At 37.8% G+C, this 19221-nt stretch overlaps 1 protein-coding gene and 1 pseudogene across 1 annotated transcript in view; one reads left to right on the top strand and one right to left on the bottom strand.

Moving 5' to 3' along the window:
- Window positions 1-19221, bottom strand: part of FANCC (FA complementation group C) — a 265605-nt gene that overhangs the window by 135025 nt on the left and 111359 nt on the right. The window lies entirely within an intron of this gene.
- LOC115276837 lies at window positions 15757-18606 on the top strand (annotated as a pseudogene).

Genomic DNA, 19221 nt, shown 5'->3' with positions numbered 1-19221 from the left:
CACATAAAATATATTTGAAGAAATAATAGCTTAAGATTTCATGAATCTAGAGAAGGAAAAAAGAAATCCAGATCTGGAGGGACAGAGAACCCCTAACAAAATGAACCTAAGAACATCCATATCAAGACACACAGTAATTAAAAGGGCAAAAAGTAGTGATAAAAATTTTTAAAGAAGTATAAGAAAGTTATATACAATGGAAACTCCAGAAGGCCATCAGCTGATTCTGCAGCAGAAATGTTGCAAGACAGAATGAAGTGACATGATTTATTCAAATTACTGGAAAAAAAAAAAAAACCCTGCAACCAAAAATACTCTATCCAGCAAGGCTATCATTCAGAATAGAAGGAATGATTAAGAGTTCACCAGACAAAAAATGTTAAAGGAATTCATAACCATTAAACAAGCCCTACAGAAATGTTAAAAGGAACTCTGAGTGGGGGGAAAAAAAAAAAAGAAGACCATAAGTACGAGTAAGAGAAATAGGAAGCACAAAACCAGTAAAATCAAATATATCTGTAAAAATCAGTGAAAAGTTCACATAAGAAGAAGATGTAAATTATGATACCACATACCTAAAATGTGGGGGTGGGAGGAGCAAAGAATGGTTCAAACTTAAGCTACCATCAACTTAATATAAACTGTTATTTGCATAAGATGTTTTGATATAAAAACTTAATGGTAACCACAAATCAAACACTGGTTATAGCTGGCAAACCATGAGAGAAGAGAGCAAGTGAAGAAAGGAACAGGAAGAACTACAAAAAACAAACAAGTAACAAAATGTCAATAGCTACATACCTATCAAAAATTACTTTGTAAATGGAGTAAACACTCCAATCAAAAGACAAAGACTGACAGAATGGATCGATAGAGAGAAAGTATAAGTGGGAGAGGGGCAGAGAGAGGGAGACCAAGAATCTGAAGCAGGCTCCAGCTGAGTTGTCAGCACAGAGCACGACATAGGGCTCACACTCACAAACTGCAAGATAAAGACCTGAGCCGAAGCTGGATGCTTAACCAAGTGAGCCACCCAGACACCTCTACACTGACTTTATAAGAGACTCCTTTCAGACTTGCAGGATTGAAAGTGAGGAGGTAGAAAAGCATTTACCATGCACATGAAAGTGAAAAGAAAGCTAGGGTAGCAATACTTATTTTGGATGAAATAGACTTTAAAACAAAGATTGTAACAAGAGGCAAAGATTGATAACTTTATAATCATGAATTATGTTTAGTAATCTGACAAGATGTAACAATTGTAAATATTTATGCACCTATCATGGAAGCACACAAATACATAAAACAGCTAATAACAAACATAAATGAAGTAACTGATAGTAATACAATAATAGCAGGGGACTTTAACACCTTGCTTACATCAACAGATCATTCAGACAGAAATCAACAACAAAAAAACAATGGCTTTTAATGATACATTGGACCAGATAACAGATATATTCGAAACATTCTATCCTAAAAGAGCAGAATATACATTTTCAAGTGTACAGGCAACATCTTCCAGAATAAATCACAAATTAAGCCACAAAACAAGTCTCAACAAATTCGGAAAGTTCAAGTCATACTATGCATCTTTTCTGACCACACACTATGAAACTAGATATCAACCACAGGAAGAAAACAGGATACAGGGAAATTACATAGCATGCTACTAAACAATGAATGGGTCAACCAAGAAATCAAAGACAAAATTAAAAAATATAAGGAGACAAATGAAAATGAAGACACCATGGTCCAAAATCTTTGGGATGCAGCTAAGAGGGAAGTTTATGGCAACACAAGTATACCTCAAGAAGCAAGAAAAATCTCAAACAACTTAACTTTACACCTACAGGAGCTAGATAAAGAAAACAAAACACCTCAAACCAGTAGAAGAAAGGAAATAATAAAGGTTAAAGCAGAAATAAATAAAATAGAAACTATAAATAAATAAACAAATCAATAAAACCAGAAGTTGATTCTTTGAAAAGATAACAAAATTAATAAACCTTTAGCCAGACTTATCAAAAGAGAGAGTGCACACTCAAATAAACAAAATCACAAATGAAAGAGAATACCCAACCCTACAGAAGTACAAAGGACTGTTAAGAGAATATTCTAGACAATTATATGCCAACAAAGTGGAACACTTAGACATGGATAAAATCATAGAAACATAACCTTCCAAAAATGAATCAAGAAGAAATAAAAAATGTGAACAAACTGATTATCAACAATGATGCTAAATCTGTAATAAAAAAAAAAAAACTCCCCCCAAAACAAAAGTCCAGGGCCAGATAGCTTCCCAATGAAATGCTACCAAACATTTAAAGAAGAGTTAACATCTATTCTTCTCAAACTATTTCAAAAAACAGAAGAGGAAGAAAAGCATCCAAATTCATTCTATGAAGCCAATATTACCCTGACAGCAAAACCAGATAAAGACACCATAAAAAAGAGAACTTTAGGCCAATATCTCTAATGTACATAGATGGAAAAAAAAAAAAAACCTCAACAAAATACTAGCAAACTGAATCCAACAATACATTAAAAGAATTATTCACCATGATCAAGTGGGATTTATTCTTGGGAGGCAAGGATGGTTCAACATTCATCAAACATAACATCAACATGATCATTTCAATAGATGCAGAAAAAGCATTTGACAAAGTATGACATCCATTCATGATAAAAATCCTAAACAAAGCAGCTTTAGAGGGAACATACCACAATATTAATAAAGACCAAATATGAAAAACCCATAGCTAACATCACAGTCAATGGTGACAAATTGAGAGCTTCTCCCCTGAGACAGGGAATAAGACAAGAATGATATTTCTCACCATTTTTACTCGATATAGTACTGGAAATCCTAGTCAGAGAAATTAGACAAGAAAGAGAAATAAAAGGCATCCAAATCAGTAAGGAAGGAGTAAAACTTCCAGTATTTGCAGATGACATGACACTATATATATGAAACCCTAGCAACTCCACCAAAAGTACTAAAACTGATCAGTGAATTCAGTACAGTTATGGAATACAAAATCAGTACACAAAAATCAGTTGCATTTATATACACCAAAAATGAAGTACCAGAAAGAGAAATTAAGAAAAGAATTCCGGGGCGCCTGGGTGGCTCAGTCGGTTAAGCATCTGACTTTGGCTCAGGTCATGATCTCATGGTTCGTGGGTTAGAGCCCTGCGTTAGACTCTGTGCTGACAGCTAGCTCAGAGCCTGGAGCCTGTCTTCAGATTCTGTGTCTCCTTCTATCTCTCTGACCCTCCCCTGCTCATGCTGTATCTCTCTCTCTCTCTCTCTCTCTCTCAAAAAAAAGAATAAAATAAAAAAGCATTTGAAAAAAGAAAAAGAAAACAATCCCATTTACAACTGCATCAGAAATAATAAAATATCTAGGAATAAGCATAACTAAAGAGGTGAAGGACTTAGACTCTGAAGTTATAAAACAGTGATGAAAGAAACTGAACATGACACCAACAAATAGAAAGATATTCCATGCTCATGGATAGGAAGAACAGATATTATTAAAATGTCCATACTATGCAAAGTAATCTATATATTTAATGTAATACCTACTGAAATACCAATAGCATTTTTCACAGAACTAGAACAAATAATCCTAAAATTTGCAGAGAACCACACAAGACCCCAAATAGCCAAACAATCTTGAAAAAAAAGAACAGAACTGGATGGATCACAATCCTAGATATCAAGTTACACTACAAAGCTGTAGTAATCAAAACACTATGGGACTGAAAGACACACAGATCAATGGAACAGAGTAGGAACCTAGAATGAAACTGGGCCACTTTCTTCCACCATACACAAAAATAAACTCAAAATGGATTGGTGACCTAAATGTGAGACCTGAAACCATAAAAATCCTAGAAGAGAGCACGGACAGTAATTTCTTTGACATTGCCTATGGCATCATTTTTCTTTTTTTCTTAAATGTTTGTTTATTTTGAAAGCACGTGTGCATGCACGTGCACGCAAGCAAGGGAGCGAAAGAGAGAGAGAAGGAAAGAGAGAATCCCAAGCAGGCTCTGCGCTATCAGTATTAAGCCCAATGTAGGTTCAATCTCACAATCCATGAGATCATGACCTTAACTGAAATCAAGAGCTGGACCAAGCTTAACCAACTGAGCCACCCAAGTGTCCCTAATGTTATCATTTTTCTAGATATATCTCCTGAGGCAAGGGAAACAAAAGCAAAAATAAACTCCTGGGACATCAAAATAAAAGACTTCTTCAAAACAAAGAAAATAATCAACAAGACTAAAAGGCAACCTACTGAATGGGAGAAGATATTTGCAATGACATATCTGATAAAGAGTTAGTATAAAAAAGTATAAAGAACTTACATAACTAAATACACACACAAAAAAACTAATAATCCTATTAAAACAGGGGCAGAAGACACCAATAGACATTGCTCCAGAGACATATAAATAACTAATAGACACATGAAAAGATGCACAACATCATTAATCATCAGGGAAATGCAAATCAAAACCATAAAGAGGTATCACCTCAGACAGAATGGCTAATATCAAAATAGAAGAAAAGTGTTGGCTAGAATATAAAGGGAAACCTCATGCACTGTTGGTGGAAATGCAAACTGGTGGAAGCAATATGAAAAACAGTATGTAGCATCCTCAAAAAATTAAAAACAGAACCATATGATCCAGTTATACCACTACTGGGTTACCCAAAAAAACCCATAAGAAAACACTAAGTTGAAAAGATACTCCTATGCTTATTGCAGCATAATTTACAAAAGCCAAATTATGGAAGCAACCCATGTGTCTACAGATAAATGAAAGGATTAAGAAGAAATGCTATATATGTATAGTGGAATATTACTTAGCCATAAAAAAGGGGGGAAATCTTGCCACTTTCAACAACACGGGTAGATCTAAAGGGTATAATGAGAAATGAAATAAGTCAGATAGAGACAAATACTGTGTAATTTCATTCATACTTGTAATGTAAGAAATAAATGAATAAAGTATACAAACCAAAAATCAGACCCTTAACTATAGAGAACAAACTGATGGTTATCAGAGGGTAGGTGGGATGGGGAATGAATGAAATAGGTAAAGGGGATTAAGAACACACTTATAATGAGGGGCACCTGGGTGGCTCAGTTGGTTGGGTGTCTAGCTCTTGATTTGGGCTCAGGTCACAATCGAGCACAGGTTCATGGGATCGAGCCCACGTTGGACTCCATGCTGACGATACGGAGTCTGCCTGGGAATCTCTCTCTCCCCCTCTCCGTGTCTCCCCCAGGTTAGTGCACTCCTTTGCTTTCAAAATAAATAAGCACTTAAAAATATATATATACTTATGATGAGCATTGAGTAATATACAGAAGTGTTGAATCACTATATTATACACTTGATATTAATAGAACACTGTATATTAACTATACTGAAATTAGAAAATATACATTAAAATGTTTTTAATTAAAAAAGAAATATACTACAAACTACAAAATACTGAAGAGAGAAATTAGAGATAAATAAACAAACAGCTGTAGTATGCTCCTCAGCTGAAACACTTAGTATTATTAAGATATCAATTCTTCTCAAATTGATTTATAGATTCCAATCACAATCTTCTCTAGAATTTTTGAAAAAAATATTAATAAATGTATCTGGAATAACTAGATAGCAATTTAGAAAACAAATCTCTACCCTTACCTCACATCCATATGAAAATGTTAACTGGGGGCGCCTGGGTGGGTCAGTCAGTTAAGTGTCTGACTTCAACTCAGGTCATGATCTCACAGTTTGTGAGTTTGAGCCCCGTGTTGGGCTCTGTGCTGACAGCTTAGAGCCTGGACCCTGCTTCAGATTCTGTGTCTCCATCTCTCTCTCCCCTTCCCATGCTCATGCTCTGTCTCTGTTTCTCTCAAAGAAATAAACATTAAAAATTTTTTAAGTTAACTTTAGTAGATTATATATCCAAATATAAATAAAAGCTAACACTATAGAACTTTTGGAAGAAAACACAAGAGAAAATCTTTATAAACTTAGTACAGGCAAAAATTTCTGAGAGTACAAAAAGTCTGACTCATAAAGAAAAATGGACAAATATTGATTTCACCAAAATTTAAAATTTATGGACTTTGTAGTATATTATTAAGAAAATGAAAAGGCAGACCACAGATGAAGTGAATATTCTCTTTCTCTCATATATAATATATAATATATATATAAGAAGGAACAGTTTCTAAAATATTCAAAAACATACTGAATAGGAGGGCACCTGGGTGACTAAGTCGGTGGGGCCCCTAGCTCTACGATTTCAGCTCAGATCATGATCTCAAGGGATCAAGCCCTGAGTAGGGCTTGGTGCTGACAGTCCAGAGCATGTTTGGGATATTCGATTCTCTCTCTCTCTCTCTCTCTCTCTCTCTCTCTCTCACTTGGGATATTTGATACTCACTCTCTCTCTTTCTCTCTCTCCTTTCTCTGCCTCTGCCCATCCTGGCATGCTCGCTTGTACTCTCTCTCCCTCTCTCTCAAAATAAGTTGAAATAAACATTAAAAAGTAAAATAAAAAAATAAAAGCACACTGGGGTGCCTAGGTGGCTCAATCAACCAATTCTTGATTTTGGCTCAGGTCATGATCTTGCAGCTGTGAGATGAGCCCTGCATTGGGCTCCGCACTGAATGTAGAGCCTGCTTAGGATTCTCTCTCTAAATTAACAAATAAGCAAACATTTTTAAAAATGTATTCTTACATTTACGAAGGCATTTTTTTATTAAACAAAATATTTGAATAGACACTTCACAAAAGAAACTATAAGCACATGAAAAGATGCTTTAACATCAAGTCATCAGGGAAATTCATATTACAACCACAAAAGGAGACTACTATACAACCATGACAATGACTAAAACAAAAACAAACTGAGTATATTAAGTGTTGCTGAGCTTATTAAGTACACATATACTAAGTATATGTTGAATATGTGGAGCTATTGGAACGCCCATGAAGTGCTAGAAAAAGAATGTGAACCATTTGGCAGCTTCTTATGTCATTATGTACATATGTATCACACACAATCCAGCAATTCCAATCCTAAGCATTTATCCATGAGAAATTAAAACATGACTGTGCAACACTTATACAAGTATGTTCACAGCACCTTATTCATAATAGCCAAAAATTAGAAACAATCCAAACTATCAACACATAAATGGATAAACAAAATGGTGTATTGATACAAGGGAACACTCGACAATAAAAAGGAATCAACCTCTCAGATAAGCTACAAAATGGGAAAAAAATCTCAAAAACATTATGCTGAATGAAAGAAGCCAGACAAAAGAATAAATACCATATTACTGTTTATATGAAATAATAGGAAAAAATAATCTGTAGTGATAGAAAACAGATCAGTAATTGACTAAGGCCAGGGTTGAAGAGTGATTAATTGTAAATGGGCAATAGAGAATTTTTTGTGATGACCGAAATGTTTTATTTCTTGATTGTGTTGGTGGGCAGAGGGATGTATATACATTTGCAAAACTATCCAACTGTATACTTTAAAAGGATACATTTTATTGTATATAAAGTTTCCCTCAATAATGTCAATTTTTAAAAGATAATATTACAACCACAATAATACATTATCATAATATAATGAAATAAAAGCAACAAATTAAAAAAAATGCTAAAAGAAAAATTCTACCCAGATCCCACTATCCTAACAAAGCTTTTTCATTTCTGCTTGTAATCTTAGTCAATGCATATATATTTTGCACAGCTGTTATTGTTTTGTATAAATACTTTGACATCCAACTTTTTATTTATGTTAATCACACTTTTCACATTATTTCTTAAGCTATACAAAATGACAACATAGTATTTCTTCAAGAGATATGCTATAATTTAGTTATCCACTAATCTTTAGACATGTACATTGCTTCTCATTTTTTCCAATTATAAAAATTATTATAATGAACATATGTATAAGCTTCTTTTCTTAATTTGAATAAATTCCCAGGAGATAAACTCCCAGGAGTCACAGCTAACTTTTTTTTTCTTTTTCACTTGACAAATTATGTATTACTTGGCTAGGGCTGCTGTAACAAAATACCACAAACTGAATGGCTTAAAACACAGAAATTTATTGTCTCCCAGCTCTTGAAGCCAGAGTTCTGAGATCAAGGTTGGTAGTTCTTGGACAGCAACCCTTGGCTGGCAGGCCAATCTCTACTTTCATGTCCACAGGGCATTCTGCCTTTGTGTATGTCTGTGTCCAAAATATCCCTTTTATAAGGACACCAGTCAGACTGGATTCGGGGCCCATCTTACATCAGCTGACTTCACCTTCACTAATCAATTCACCTGCAAAAATCTTATTTACAAAGAAGATCACATTCTAAGGTTCTGAGATTTAGGACTTGAACACAGGAATTTTGGAGGAACACAATTCAACCCAAAACAGAAGTAATACTTGTTATTAAAAACTCAAAAAGCAGAAAAAATATAATGAGACACTAAAGGCCCTTCTCAGTTTCTACTTTCCGCAGGAGTAATAGCTATTAACCCCTTAACTATTCTAAGATTTGAATACCAACTTGGCCTCACATAAACAGCATTTGGTGTTACTACTGTACCAGAGACTAAATCCAGCATGAAATTTTAGTTCACTATATATGGTAAAGGGGTGATCTCTAAACACCTCAACATTTGAACTTCCTTTTTTCTTACTTGAGGGATCTCTACCGGGTCCTAAGACATCTCAGAATCATAGAATCACATATTCCAGAGCTAAAAAGGCTTAGACAGCCTGGCTTAACTTTAGGTAGCAGCAATATATTTTTTGAGTGGCCTTAGAGTCACACCTAGGTCCAAAATGGTCTGCCACTTATTAGCTAGAAAATTACTTCTCTAAATCTAAACTCTCTTATCTATAACAAAGGGTAATGATACCAGTCTTCATGGAATTGTGAATATTAATAAGATAATTAATCTAAAACACACACTAAATACTCCGTTAACAGTAATACTATCCATTAAAGTGTCCTTAAAAATGTTTAAATTGTGATTAAAAAACACATAACATGAAATTTACCATCTTAACCATTTTCAAAAATATAGTTCAGTAGTATTAAGTATATTCACATTATCGTGCAACAGATCTTCAGAACTTTTCTTCTTGCAAAACTGAACTCTATTCCCATTAAGCAAATCCCTTTCTCCTTTTCCTCCCTCCCTCCTGTTTCCATGAATTTGACTACGTTAGAAACTCCCATGTTCTACTCTCTGTTTCTGTCAATTTGACTACTTTAGATACCCCCATGTAAGTAGAATCATATAGTATTCTCCTTTTTTAAGATATGAAAATGAGGGTATATAATTCATGTAATTTACTAGCTAATAAGAGCCACAAGAGATCTGGATTTCCTGATTCTTAAAAGAGTGACTCATGTGAGGTTATTTTTTAGTTCCAGTTGAACTACAAAAGCTGTCTGATAGCCAGTATTTTTATAAGTACTGCTTATGCCTACCATCAAGTAAAGGACTACTTAAACCACAAAGCCTTTAAAAGACCTGGAAATCAAGATTTATGGATTTAAATATGCCTGGTTCTTTTGCTATGCTGCTAATTTATAGAAACTCCAATGTTGTCAATATTAAACAGAACCAGATCTAATAGGAACAAAAGTCAAACTAAGATAAAGTGTAACAATCTCTAGGTCAAAGAGAGTAAGCCAGTTATAGTTACCAGCTTACACTGCCTGGATCTTGGGAGGGACGGATGTCAGGCTCCTAAAGAAATGCACATGTGGTCTGGGAAACAACTGAACTTCAAAACAGATGTACAGATCATGTCACCACATGTAGTGCAGACATCCACATGGCCCTCAATGGTGGCTATTCACGAAGAAATAACGCCACTATAGACATTACTGGTTAAATTTACTTTTTGCAGGGATTTATCCCAAAACAGCCCAAGGAGCACTATCCAGGAAATTCAGATTGAAACACAATGAGCCTATGTCTTAGAAACATATATTACACCTGTGACACACAGACCTAAAAATTCCCTTTTTACTCCAGACTGAGGCTGGGGCACAACAGGAGAACTGGGTGAAGGGGTTGTAATACGGAGAAGGCTGGGAGTTACAGAAGGGGATCTGGTCAATGTTCTATTAACCAAGCCAAGCCAATTAAAGTTACAGTTTAATGGAAAAGCCAACATGATCATAAAACAAAAAAAAAAAACCAAACAAACAGAAAACATAAACCAGGTCATCCGGAGAACATCACCAAACATCTCAAACATCCTGTTCCTAATTGGCAATAAATGTCTTCATCTGGCCTATTTGAGCAGTGGCAACTTACTAAAAAACAATCTGCTACAATTTAGAATTAGAATAAGCCGAAATCCACCTAAATGAAATGAGAAGGAAAAACCTAGCCAAGAACACAAATGGTATCTAATTTTGCCCTCTCAGAGGAAGCAGATTTTTATTCCAGTAAGTTCAGTGTCTTCACAGAAATGACTCAGGAGACAGTTACCACTCCCCAAAACATAGAAAGATAAATATTCACAATTCAACTTCATGTGCGGAATGAACTGCTGATGACATCAAATGGACATAAAATATCTGGAATAAAAAGAGCAGGATTTGCATATTTTCCAGAACCTTACAAAATGGTAAATATCATATTTATATTGCAAAACTATGCAATGGTGAGGAAACTTTATCAGACTAAAAAAGAACATGATATTTAGTAAGACAGATACTATTTCATGGAGTTACTGAAGTACCTGCTCATGGGTAGCCTACTATGAGATACCATTGCCCTAGCACAGCCCTAGCATGCAGCTTCAGTGGTTTCCAGAAGCCTGGGGAAATCACATTTACAAAACTATAAAGACATTTTCTACCCTTTCCCTTTTTCAGTTGCGAAATTTCCCAGCCAGATCTACTGAATAAGAGACAGAAGAGAAATGAAGAGGACTCAGTTTGTATTATATTCTCTGCATTATGGTCCCAAGGATTTAAGGGAAAACCAAATGACAGTGAGGAAGACAAGAGAGAAAACAGGGTCTCTGCATGCCACTGTTCTAAGATGGCACAGGACAGGAATATGGAACAGCTGCTGGGCTATCAGATCTCCTCCTCCTGCCTCCTGTACATTCTTAGTTGGCTTATTTTAGGGATCCTGCCACATATTCCCCTTATATTTCTCAGTGAATGGTAATACCATCCACCATGATGCCTAAATCAAAAGCCTAGGAATTCTCGTTTAGATTAGAGGGAAACAAATTGCCCATCTTCCTGTTTCCAAAGAAGAAAGAATGTCCACCTTACTCCCCAGGTAGAAAAAGCAAAAAAGGAACAGTCTGGGTATCTGCGAAAGATGTCGTGATGTCACATCCACATCATCCTTAGCCATCTCTGCCTTACCCAAGATCACACCTCCTTCCCAAAATGGCCACATTCAAATGACTGAAGGAAGCAGATGCATTAAGGCCCAGCCCTCCTGTCTGTAGGCAGAGGAGGTCTCCATTTAGACTTCACTGTAGCTGAATTTTTTCCTCTACACAATCCTGTATCTTCCTTTCCCCTCCACAGCTGTTACCCCCTGCACTCCCCATCTCAAGGCCAGATTTCTAGAGAGCCCAATCTATGACATCATCTCTCAGTCCTGTCACTCTCTTCTCCCCAAAAGAACTGACCTAGTTGGTCAATTTGGGAGAAGAAACTAAAAACATCCAGCACCACACACTCCTCTCCCCACTCTGTCTTTCCGACTTGCCTTACCTGCAAAAGGATGTGTTCTGGTCTACTGCTGCACCATGCTTGGCCAGGCAGACCCATTCCCTGCCAGGCAGACCTATCGTGGCCCATCTTAGTTGTGACTAGCTGACTTGATTACCATAGGTAGATGGGCCCAACTGAACCACAGACATAAGCTACATTCTTAAATCTGTTTTTAAGAGTTAAGGGACTGATGTTTGATAACCAACTAGTTGCTAACTCAGAAGAAGATGGAAGTGTTATTCATTCTTCCCCTAAAATCTCAACATTATCCTTCACTGCTTCTCTATCCTTTCCCTAACAACCAATCAGTACCAAGTCCTGCCCTCCTATACTCTCAAATGTATTTTCAGCATTGAAGTCACTAATTCATATTTATATAATGTAAGTGCCCCTCACTCCCAATTTAAACTCCTCCAATTAAAATCCTTGTTTTCCAGATAAGGACATTCTTCACTATGGGCCATCTGAGCCCTCAGATCTGGCCTTGTCTAACTCCCATGCCTAGCCACTATATGACACATGGGATAGTCCTTTCTTAACATTACCAGGAAGACCTTTTCTAACGTCTCTGCCTCCTCTCCTACATGCATCTCAAATCACTTTCAGTTCTTCCAGTTCCATGAACACCCCTGGCCTCAACTGGCATCTTCTGAAAGCCTTCCTGGCCAGTCCTGTCAACCTCCCTAACCCCCAACAAGGCTTTTTTCCCTTTTCTCTGGGCTACCACAGTACCTTCTATATGCTGTTCTTCTACTCCCTCACTTGTCACATTACAACAAAACCACGTGATCCTTCAAGGCAAGGTCTTCATATCCCCATATCTGCTTGTACACAGTAAGCACTCGGGATATATTTATGGAATAAATGAATGAAGCACTGAGAAAGACTAGAGGAGAGCAAGCAAGAAAACAGGGAGGCATACGAATCACAACAAATGCCGCTCTCCCAATGCCCCAGTTAAAATACTTTCAGTAGCTCCTTCCATTGCCCTATGCTAATTTATGAACAAGTTCACAAACCAGCATTCATGGCCTTCCAAAATTTTTCCCAAACTTTTTTTCTAATCTTAATTTCTGCTTTTCTCCCAAGTACCTTATTCTCAAGCCTAAATGGAATAATCGTTCTTTTTTGACTATATCCAACCTTCTGTCTGTTCATTCTCTTCTTTCTGAGTGGAACCCCACCACCACCACTGTTTACCATTTAAAATCATACTCATTCATTTTCTTGCTCAGCAAATAATCACTGAATATTTACTATGTGGCAGATACTGTTCTACACTTTTAGAACAAAGTCTCTACTCTCACGGACCCTGTAACCCACTTGGGAGAGAAACCTGGACTTGTACAAGCTCTGGCATCGGTGGGTATCTGCCTGAATCAGCATTTTCCAGGTGCTCCTGCTGTGGGGCTGGATCCAGTTCACAGTCTCCAGCCAGGTCCACAGCTCAAACTGGGGTCTGTCTGTCTTATTATCTGATGCAAAAGTGGGCGAGATTCCTCAGCACATGCTGCTATATCTCACAGCTCCCACACAGGCATTTCTGTTTATGGACAAATGTAGAATTTTAAATGGTTAGCAGGGGCAAAAACAAGAACGTACTATGCTGCCATGATGCTGCCATCATTCTCCCAAAACGCCTTCTTCAAAATCAGTGGTGGTGGAAAACAACTCTGAATCAAGTATGAATTAAAGCAACTTTTATGCAACTGTAAATATTCTGTCAAATTCACTATTTATTCATAGTATCCTTTGAGGAAATACGACTTTTTTTTTCTTTTGCAACTGTGTACATGTATACCTGAGTAGAAACTCTTCAAAAAATAGTTTATTAAGCCCCCAAAGAAGTCTGCTTTCTACATTAGGATGCCATTGGCTGCTAGAGAAAAACAAAATAAAACAAAACAGACCTCTAAACCAAACTGGCTTCAACAAGAAAGGGAATGTATTAGAGCACTGAAGTCCAGGAGTGGCTTGGTCCTGGGCCCAAACAAAAACAACCTGAACGTGACCCTCTTTCTCCTTTTCTCAGCTGTCTTTCCTCAGGACTAACTCTGTTCCTAGGCAAGCTCTGTCCTCATGGTCCCACAATGACCGACAGCAACTTCAGGGACTATGGGTTACCTAATTCACGTTCAGCAGGAAAGATAAAATCCACTTCACTAACCACTGAAATCAAAAGGCGTAGCACTAACTTTCCAATGTGGGCTCTAAGTCCATCTTGACCAATTACGGTGGTCAGGGAAAGGGGAAGGGTGGTCTTGGCTAAGCAAGGCAGGGCTAACTTTAAGACCTCGGTGCCGTAAGTCTCACCCCAGATGCACAGGGCACAGCTGAGAAATGCAGGGTCTATAAGAAGGTAAGAAAGGAGAGAGATGGATACCGGGAAAGCAATTAATTACTGTCCACTGCATGTGTGAATATAAAAATTCAAAGAAACAAAGAAACTGGAGGTTTCAGAAAGTGAAACAAAAAATACCAATAGAAAAAGATATTAGTACTGTGTTTGTTATTTTTAAAGTAAAACCAAAACAAAAGAGATCATAGCCATAAAGGATTGTCAAAGTTTTGCCAGAGTAGAAGTCTGGAAGAGAAATCTCCAGCATCTCCAGCCTTGTCCCTGAACGTCACCTGGCCTCTTATTGTCTCACTAACTGCCCTTAGAAATATGATATTTTCCCTTTTAAATTACCATTTAAAACTTGGGCAGTAATTCTTTCCCTAGGTTTCAACACCTGAACTGAGCCAGGCTAGCATTTTCAAATCCCAAACACAAAAACGAATAATAATAGAAATTACCAGCAGTGGAGACATAACCAAAGTCCCAGTTCTGCCCCCCTGGCTGGCCGGTCCAAGTGCAGTAGTTCCAGCACCTACCGTCTTCTCTGAGCCCCCTGCCTGTCTTGCAACTTGCTGTATATGATACCAGCATCTCTGAAACCATGGGTTTTCTACAAATTCATGACTGTAGAATGCCTCCACGGTGACGTGTTACACCAAAAATAACAAACATACAATTTGGAATTCACTCAAAAACCACTGTTTATTAGATTCCAATACAGAGAAAACCCTCATAGGAGGGTTAAGCCTTTGGCTAATTGAATGAGAAACCCATACACATTAGGGAGAATGATCTGCCTACTCAATCTATTTAAATGTTAATCACATCCAAAAACACATGACAGAAACACCTAGAATAATATCTGATGAAATATCTTGGTACCCCATGGCCCAGTCAAGTTGACACAAAATTAATTATCACAGATCAATGATACCAATGGATCAGATCTGCAAATACAAAGACGCCGGACTTATGACAAAGGTGGCACCATATTATCAGCAGGGAAAGAACTTCTCAATAATGGTGTTGGGACAGTACGGTATCTGTGTGGAAGCAAAGTGAAAGTGGATGCCTATTTAAAAGAGAAAGATTTATGTGATCTGAGGAGAAACCAGAGTGTAGTGGATGCCTATTTAGACCACACAAAGAAAACAATTACAGGTGGACCACAGATCTAAATGGGAAAAGCAAATCAATATACTTGTAGAAAATAATATGGAAGGTCTTCATGACCTTGCAGTGGGGCAAATTTTCTTAAACAAAATACAAAATTATTGGCCACAAAGTGAAAGACTGATAAATTTGACTACAATATAATTTAAAATGTCTTCCTTACAAGAAAATAAAGAAATGTAAACACGAACTACAGAGTGGGAAAAAAAAAGTAGCTACAATATATATAAATAAAAAGATGCCCAGATTCAGTACATCTAAAGAATTTCTACAAGAGAAACAAATGGAAAATTTATTAAGAAATTTGAGCCTCATTTCCGGGCGGCAGAAGGAGACGCGGCCGCGTGAGGACGAGGCGATTTGAAAACACGCTCCGGGAGCTAGAGGCTGAGGCCCGTGGCGCACGCAGTCGCCTTGTGGGCTTCTACGCGGACGCTCCTCTCTTCTGCCTCCGCGTCCGGGTCCCGGCGGGCCCTCAGCACTCAAGAATGACCAAAAAAAGAAAACGCCAAGATGATTTTCAAAAAGTAAAACTAAAAGTTGGTAACAAGAAACCCAAATTAGAAAATGCTACTATTACAAACTTTAAAACGAAGATTATACATCTGCCTGAGCAACTCAAAGAAGATGGAACTCTTCCAACAAACAATAGAAAACTTAACATAAAGGATTTGCTGTCACAGATGCATCACTACAATGCTGGGGTTAAACAAAGTGCTCTTCTTGGACTTAAAGACCTTTTGTCTCAATACCCATTTATAATTGATGCACACCTTTCAAACATATTAAGTGAAGTGACTGCTGTGTTTACAGATTAAGATGCTAATGTACGATTAGCAGCAGTTCACCTTCTTCAATTCCTGGCCCCCAAAATACGAGCTGAACAAATTTCTCCATTTTTTCCTTTGGTAAGTGCCCATCTCTCTAGTGCCATGACTCACATTACTGAAGGAATTCAGGAGGACTCTTTAAAAGTTTTGGACATTCTGCTGGAACAGTACCCAGCCTTAATTATGGGCCGTAGCAGTATATGCTTAAGAATTTTGTAGAACTTATTTCTCATCAGCAGCTGTCCAAAGGAGTGGTAAATAGAGACAGATCCCAGTCCTGGATACTTTCTGTAAATTCTAATCAGAGACTCACTTCTCAGCAGTGGAGGCTGAAAGTCTTAGTGAGACTCAGTAAATTCCTTCAGGCCTTGGCAGATGGATCCAGCAGGTTGAGAGAAAGTGAAGGACTTCAGGAACAAAAAGAAAATCCCCATGCCACTAGCAACTCCATTTTTATCAACTGGAAAGAACATGCCAACGACCAGCAGCACATCCAGGTTTATGAAAATGGGGGTTCACAGCCAAATGTCAGTTCACAGTTCAGGCTACGGTACCTGGTTGGAGGACTAGGCAGTGTGGATGAAGGCCTGTCATCTACTGAAAACTTGAAAGGATTTATTGAGATAACAATCCCGTTGCTAATTGAATGCTGGATTGAAGCTGTGCCTCCACAACTAGCTGCTTCTGTTGGAAATGGCATAGAACGAGAACCTCTGCAGGTTATGCAGCAAGTTCTTAATATTATCTCCCTTCTGTGGAAACTCTCTAAACAGTATGATGAAACTCATAAATTGGAGTCATGGCTTCGGAAGAATTAACTTATTGATTTCAAACACCATTTTATGAGTCATTTTCCATATGCCTTAAAAGAAATAACCAAGCACAAAAGGAAAGAGACAAATAAAAGCATCAAGCATTGCACGATTCTCTCCAATAATGTAGATCATCTCTTACTGAATTTAACCCTGTCTGATATCATGGTCTCCTTGGCAAATGCCTCAACTTTACAGAAGAATTCCAATTGGATAGAAATGATAAGAAAATTTGTGACAAAGACCCTTGAAGATGGCTTTAGGCTAAATAGTAAGCAGCTGAACAGATTGCTTGGCGTATCATGGAGATTGATGCAGATACAACCTACCAGAGAGGCTACAGAGTCTCTCATCAAGGCAGTTTATACATTGTATCAGCAGAGAGGCCTTCTCCTTCCAGTTCGGACTTTGTTACTGAAGTTTTTCAGTAAAATCTATCAAAAAGAAGAACTGAGATCTTACAGAGTTAGATATCGTAGTAAGGTGTTATCCCGTTGGCTGGCTGGTTTACCATTGCAACTTGCTCATCTTGGCTCCCGAAATCCTGAGCTCTCAACACAGCTTATTAATATCATTCATACTGCAGCAGCACGAGCAAATAAAGAATTACTAAAAAGTTTACAAGCTTCTGCTCTCCGAATTTACGATCCACAAGAAGGCACTGTGGTGGTTCTTCCAGCAGAGTCTCAGCAGCGTTTGGTCCAGCTTGTGTATTTTCTACCCAGTCTGCCTGCTGATTTGCTTTCTCGGTTAAGCCGTTGCTGTGTTATGGGAAGACTCAGTTCAAGTTTGGCTGCCATGCTTATCGGGATACTGCACATGAGGTCATCATTTTCTGGATGGAAGTATTCAGCTAAAGACTGGTTGATGAGTGATGTGGACTATTTCAGCTTCTTATTTTCAACACTTACAGGGTTTTCAAAAGAGGAGCTGACTTGGCTTCAGAGCCTTCGAGGAGTTCCTCACATCATCCAGACACAGCTTTCCCCTGTGCTTCTTTACCTTACTGACTTGGATCAGTTTTTACATCATTGGGATGTAACAGAGACAGTTTGTCACAGTTTATTGGTTATCCCTGCCCGAAGCCAGAGCTTTGACATCCTGCAGAGTGCCATCAGTAAGCATTTGGTTGGGTTGACTGTGATTCCTGACAGTACAGCTGGCTGTGTTTTGGGTGTTATCTGTAAGCTCCTGGATCATATGTGTGTGCTTAGTGAGACTCTACTACCATTTCTGGCTTCTTGTTGCTACAGTCTTCTTTATTTTCTGCTCACTTTAGAGAAAGGAGAAGCAGAACATCTAAGAAAAAGGGACAAGCTGTGGGGGGTCTGTGTCTCCATCCTGGTGCTCCTGCCTCGAGTCCTCAGGTTGATGCTGCAGAGCCTCCGGGTGAACAGAGCTGGGCCCAAGGAACTGCCTGTTGTGGGCCAGCTGCTGCGCCTGCTGCTTCAGCACGCACCCCTCAGGACTCATGTTAACCAATGCCATCTTGGTGCAGCAGATCATCAAGAATATCACGACATTGAAGAGTGGAGGTATTCAGGAACAGTGGCTCACAGACTTACATTATTGCTTCAATGTGTATATCACTGGGCACTCCCAGGGGCCCACTGCATTGAGTACAGTGTATTGAATACAGTAAGAGGCACCACGGTACCTCCTGTTTGAAATTCTTTATTCACGTCTATCTAATTTTGAAGAGAGACTGATATAATGTTTGTCATTAAAGCTGAACTTAAAAAAAAAAGAAATTTGACAAGAATTCCTTAAACATGTGCTCAACTTAAGGGAAATACTTTAGGGAAATACTAAAACCATAATAGATAATACCACACGCATCTACTAGAATAATTGAACTTTAAAGTTTGATAATGCCAAGTAACCAAGAAGCTACAGAACTCTTACACATTCATCATAGGAATTTAAACTGGTACCACCACTGTGGAAAACAATTTAGTATGAGCTAATACAATTAAAGATATGCATATCAAATAACCTACAATTCCACTTTTTTTAGCACGCTCTTTATTTTGACACAACAGGGCAATGTGTAAGGCATGTTCACAAATATTTGTTTGAAGTTATGTACAAAACACATCCTTTCACTCTCTAGCTGCTCTTCTTTTCCTCTGCAGGTTTTTTTTTTTATATATATATATAAAATACATGCTTTGTGTGTGCCTGGGAGGCTCAGTCAGTTAAACATCTGACTCTTGATTTCAGGTCTGGTCATGATCTGTTGATCATG

Source organism: Suricata suricatta, chromosome 13 (genome assembly GCF_006229205.1).
Source record: "Suricata suricatta isolate VVHF042 chromosome 13, meerkat_22Aug2017_6uvM2_HiC, whole genome shotgun sequence".
NCBI lineage: Eukaryota > Metazoa > Chordata > Mammalia > Carnivora > Herpestidae > Suricata > Suricata suricatta.
The sequence above is the reverse complement of the archived record's forward strand: the minus strand, read 5'-3'. Positions and strand labels throughout refer to the sequence as shown.